General features: G+C 43.3%; 1 long non-coding RNA gene across 1 annotated transcript; it reads left to right on the top strand.

The window, feature by feature from the left end:
• Positions 1 to 3,676: 3,676 nt before the first annotated feature.
• Positions 3,677 to 4,166, top strand: LOC148223460 (uncharacterized). The gene is made up of 3 exons (XR_015804358.1): positions 3,677 to 3,754; positions 3,839 to 3,958; positions 4,087 to 4,166. It is a non-coding gene; the product is annotated as an uncharacterized LOC148223460 (long non-coding RNA).
• Positions 4,167 to 5,490: the final 1,324 nt, after the last annotated feature.

Below are 5,490 nucleotides of genomic sequence, written 5' to 3'. Positions count from 1 at the left end.
CCTCAAAAAATGCAAAATTGCACTGGGATGAGAAGGATTCTCAAAGATCTTTCTGCTTACCTCAACATTGCATTGTAAAAGGCTGACTGGAAAGGATGGACACACATGGGTTTGTTAATGTGGACCTGAGCAGCCCAGCTTTGATGCTGCTGCAAGGTTTACTGCCAGATTCAGGAGAAGAGAAAAAAAATGAGCTGAATTATCTAGAGCTTGTACAAGCCCTTGATAAATAGTTGGGCACCAGCCACTAACCTAAGCTGTTCTGGGAAGAGTCAAAATCTGAAGTGAAGGAAAAGGAAATGCCCTACTTGAAAGGATAGAGGAGCAGAGAAAATTGACTTGAAACATTGTTCAAGCCCCATAAAACAAGAAAATTAAACTGGCATACAAAGGATGAAAAAGAGTTCTCTTACAAGCTTTCACTTTGCAATTTAAGAAACAAAAATTAATCCTGGCTGCAGAAAAAGCCTTTAACCACACAAAATAATCTGGAATAGAATTTTAGAAGTGCCCAATACAAGCTTCTCCCCTAACATATGCTAGAGGGGGTGACACAAAATTGAAGAGTCAGATCATGGAGAAAAGTGCATCATTGTTGAGACCTGCACAGAGGTTCAGGGAATCTGGGCTTTTGTGGAGCAAGTCTGGATTCCCACTCATCTGCTGAGCATTGCTGATAAACAGCAGGATATTATAGAACAAGGAATGACTGTAAAAAATGGCTTTCAGAGATGTGTGTGTGGAGGGGCAAAGGGCTGTGGAAAAAACAAGTTAAATTCTCTAAATTGTCCTTGGACTAGTGCCAGCACAGGGCAGCACCTCTAATAGGGAAAACAACAGAGCAGGACAATTTCTGAAAAGGAACCAGGATCTGTTTTGCAGCTCTCACAGAGGCACAGGTGTTAAAACTGATCCAGGTACTGGCAGAAAAAGGCTCATTAAGCGATCACTCCGCTGAATAGGAGCAGAAGAAGAGGCTTTATGTACTACTGAGAAAATGGATTAACTAAGCATAATTAAACCTGAAGTCACAGAATGATTTGGGTTGGAAGGGACCCTAAAGGTCAGCTAGTTCCTACCCCCCTGCCATGGGCAGGGACACCTTGGACAAAGGTCAGTCAAACCCTGACCTTCATCCAATTCATACTATGAAACAGGATGACAGCACCAGTGAATGCTGGAAAATTAAATTCAATCATTTTAAATGCTGGATGTTGCTTGTATAGAGATGATGTTAAGAATGCTGTAGTGGATACAGGTGGGCTTTTCTTACTGGATCTGGAAAAATAGTGGTGGATACAAAAGGCAGGAAGATAAAAGCCCTGCCCTTAGAGCAAGTAAAGAGATGGCTTTCAGCTTGAAAATGCCCCATCCATTGATAAAGAGGGTCTGGTGATATGTGTCATTTTTCCAGGGTGTTGTATATACCTGAAATCCTGATGCACCCAAAGTCTTTGAAGGGGAACTCATAAACTTTTTAAAAGTGGTTTGCGATAAGAAATGTGAGGAGCCCTGAAAAACAAATAAAATTTACCTTTCACATATTGTGTGGGAGAACACCAGGGATGGAAAAGAGTTATTCAAGTTAAGGCATAGCCAGAGCATGGAAACAACTGCATATAAACTGCTCAGGAATAAAATTAAATTGAAAACTGGAAGAAGTTCTGTTCTGGGTATGTTTTTATAGGAGAAGTGAGAAAGAGCTTGTGAAAGAGACAACGGATTCCAAAGAAAGAATAAATATTCCTCAGGGACTGTCTCAAAAGACAGATGTAACAAAAACAAGCAGGAAGATTAAAATCCCCCCAGGAGGTTTGTACAGGAGAGAGCTCAGACTGAACTTGTGGTATGAAAGCATCATGACACAAAGTAGAGGCTCCTGGTTATGTCTGTGCCATTTGTCACCTGTCCACAGTCCTTTTTTCTGCTTGGTGAGGACCCAGCAAGAGGCAGGAGAGGATGGGATGCTGTTCCCCTGGAAAACAGCCTCCCAAAGGGTGTGTTTGGTCTCAGGTTAGTGGTATCTCTAAATGCTCTCTTCCTTCTATGGTGAAACAGCTCCTTTATTTAGTAGCAGCCCAAAAGAAAAAAGAAACAGAGCAGAGCACAGAGCAAATAATTAAAAACTGAGTTGAGAGGTTAGAAGGATATGGAGACATTCCCAGGACATTTCTATTTCCTATGATAAAGAGGCTGATGCTATTTGATAGAGAAGAGTGGGCAAGAACAGCGAGGGATAAAGCAAACACGAGGCACATCCTGAAGAAGAACAAAGAACAAAAGGTTTGGGGCAGCGTGGGGGCGAGCAGAGAAGCAGCCTCCTGCTGTTTGATCCCATCACATCCTGGCACACAGGGATCAGTTTGCATTTCCTAAAAATAAACAGAATGGCAATGAAGTGGCATCTGACCACAGCTCAGCATATGTATCCTCCTCGTGGAAACACCCCGAAACCATCCGGATCGAGGGAGTTGACAACACACCCACGTGTGCACACACAGCAGTTACAGCTCTCCACACATTTATAATCAAAAATCACACTCTACAGAATTGTCCTGTACTGCAGCAAAAGCAAAACCCATTTGTTTTCAGCTCCTCTCCAAAGAACCTAAAAATCCATCACCTCTTCCCTGCACCAGGTGCCCCTTGCATCACAAGAAGGGTGCTTTAATAAGGGTTTCTTTTATGGCACAACAGGTTCCCAGTTGTAAAGCAGGAACATGAATTTCAGATATGCCAAACAGCCTGGAAATCCTTATGTTTCAATATTCCTGCTCTCTCCTTCTTTGAACAGTCATTTCTTTTGATCCTTTTCTGGACCTCTTTATTGCATTTCAGCTTTTGATACCAGTGGACAACTTCTGTGTAAAAAGTGAATTTTGAAGTAGTTTCGAAATGTGCTGAATTTCTTTACCCTGAAATCCACAGGGGGTAATTCATGTCCTTAGTCCATGCTGGGTCTAAGAGAATCTTCTGCATTCTGAATGACAACATCCCAGGAAGTATTTTTCTAACCCCCCACCCAGAAGCTTGGCCCAGAGCATATGAAGGAAGCCTTTAGATTCTCGGTAAATTTGGGATCAGCCTATACCAAGTCTTAGCCAATATGTTTTCTGGGTGTGGGAAGGATTGTAATTGTTTCTTGGGATAAACCCCAAGCGCTGCACAGGCAATGTTAAGAAATTTATGCATTGATCACAGACTTGTATTTGATTTTAGAAACCAATAGAGCATGCAGCATAAACCAGTAATCTTATTTCATGGCATATTTCTGAATGTCAAAGCACAGAATGGTGTCATATCTTTTTTTATTTGTTCCCAGAAATTAGATTTTACTGATAATCCAAGATATAAATGACTGCTTCTCCTTAGAAGCCACTGTGACTCACCAGATTCATACATATTGAAAATTGCACTTAAAGAGCTGTTAAATAGCTTTAAACCTTTATGCAGACACAATAACCCTTAAGTCAGTGGCCTGGAGAAGAATTCTAGCACATTTCAAGAGAGTTTGTCACTGGCTAACTAAAATTCCAGAATACCTTAAAATATCAGAGGGCAGTTGTTCAGAAGGGGGTGGATCCCAATGGCTGCCTGGCCAGCCTCAGGAAAAAATGTGTGTTTTGGGTTGGTTTTTAAATATCTATACGGTTTAGCTGACAAATACTCTTCTCATCTGCAAGGAAGTTCTCCACTTCTTTTAAAGCTGACATGGAGCAAGCTGCTAAAATGAATGGAGTTAATCTTTACAATGGTATCAAACTTTTCCTCCTCTTTCGAAGCAACTCTAAACTGGTAACTGTAGATTAAAATGTGGAAATTGGATTTTTTTTTTCAGCATCCCAGAGCTGCAGCTCAGACGGGAACAGTGGCAGATGGAGGATTCTCATGGCTTTTCCTAGGTCAGTGCCTAAGGGCTCAGACCACCTGCACAGCACCTGCAGGCAAGTTATTCAAGGTAATTATTAGCCTGAAGATCTCCATTTGCTCTCAGCCTCCTCCCTCATTCATATCAAATGCTGAGCTGTCACAGAGGGACTGTGACAAGCATTCACCATGGATGTGAGGGCCTCTTCTTTTCCCCAGAGCTGCACTGGAGGATTTACCCTGTTTCCAAGAAGGACAAAAGTCTTAGGAATGCCACCAGCAACTACAATGAAAGATCTCAGGTAACACCAAAGTGCTGATATTTTGAATTGGTTTCTATTGTGTCCTGCAGGACAAGCCCCAGTTTTTGTCTGTTCCCATCTGTGACACCATTCACACTCATGGGACATGAAGACATGGAAATTGAGGCAGAGGGAGGAAAGTACTTACAGCAAAGATGGGGCACTGCAGGCCACCAGATCCTGGTGCAGGGAAGTGTGGCAGAACATTCTCCTGTGTCTCACAATCCATCTATCTCTGCTGCAGAAGGAACAACCAGCTCAGAGGGCTGTGTACAGCAGCAGTGCCTGGCAGGGTGCTAAACTCCCATGAAATAATGGCCTTTCTCATATTGGAAGTTGGAATTCTGTGTCCTTCCCTGTGGCACATTTTCTTCCATTTGAACCCACTCTCAAGCTCTGGCCTGGAGGGCTCTCATAGTGCCCTGGTTGTGATGCCTTAGGATTTTAGATTTGTGTTTTTAAAATCCTGTATTGCGTTAGTGTCTAACTCCAAACTCCGTATAAAGTGTTAGTTAACTGTCTTCACATTTTGGTCATTCAAAACAATCCCTCTAGGCCTGAAATCCAAGGACACTCTACTGCCTCAGGCCCTAAAAGGTATAAACAAAACTTGAATTTAGGGGGGAGCAAACTGGGGGTATATGACTTCATTACCTGAAGGTTTAATTGGAGGATTAACCCCTGATATGTAAATAGACCAAACTTAAAATTGTTTGAAAAACTCGTGACCATTGTCCAGCTTGGGTGTAGCCTCTGGAAGGCTTCTGACAGCCCAAGGTGGTTTGCAGGTCGTTAGTAAATACTCAGTTTATTCTCTTAATCTTGTCTAGCTTGTGTTCTAGGTAGCCACTCCAAAGCACCAAGGGACACGTTTTAATCCTGACACAGGCACTGTGTGACAAAGCTGAGCTCAGGGCATCCCCATCTGACCCAGCCAAGGGGACAGGGACACTCAGGACACCTGGGCTGGCTTGGGTGATGCTCAGCCTGTGCCAGGCCACTTGACAGGGATTGTGAGGGCTGGGGAAAGGGTCCTGTGTCCTTTTAGTTCCAGAGGTGCTGAGCACAGGAGGCACCAATCCTCATGGTGTGGGCTGGCAGCTGCTGGCAAGGATCACGTTCCCCCAGATGTGTCCCCTCACACGGCCTGTGAGCAGATGCTGCCTCATCCTCACAGATGTTGGGCTCTTCTTTCTGTCCTTTACAACTGGTTTGTGAATAATTTTTGGGGACCATCAGGTCTCCCCATTTTTCTGGCTTTCAGTCTTGTATCTATCAACCCGCCCACACCTTTTGGCAGGGAAAGCATGAAAAGGTAGTT

This window comes from Sturnus vulgaris, chromosome 6, assembly GCF_052056855.1.
Source record: "Sturnus vulgaris isolate bStuVul1 chromosome 6, bStuVul1.hap1, whole genome shotgun sequence".
Classification (NCBI taxonomy): domain Eukaryota; kingdom Metazoa; phylum Chordata; class Aves; order Passeriformes; family Sturnidae; genus Sturnus; species Sturnus vulgaris.
Note: the sequence above shows the minus strand (reverse complement) of the source record. Positions and strands in the feature narration are given on the sequence as shown.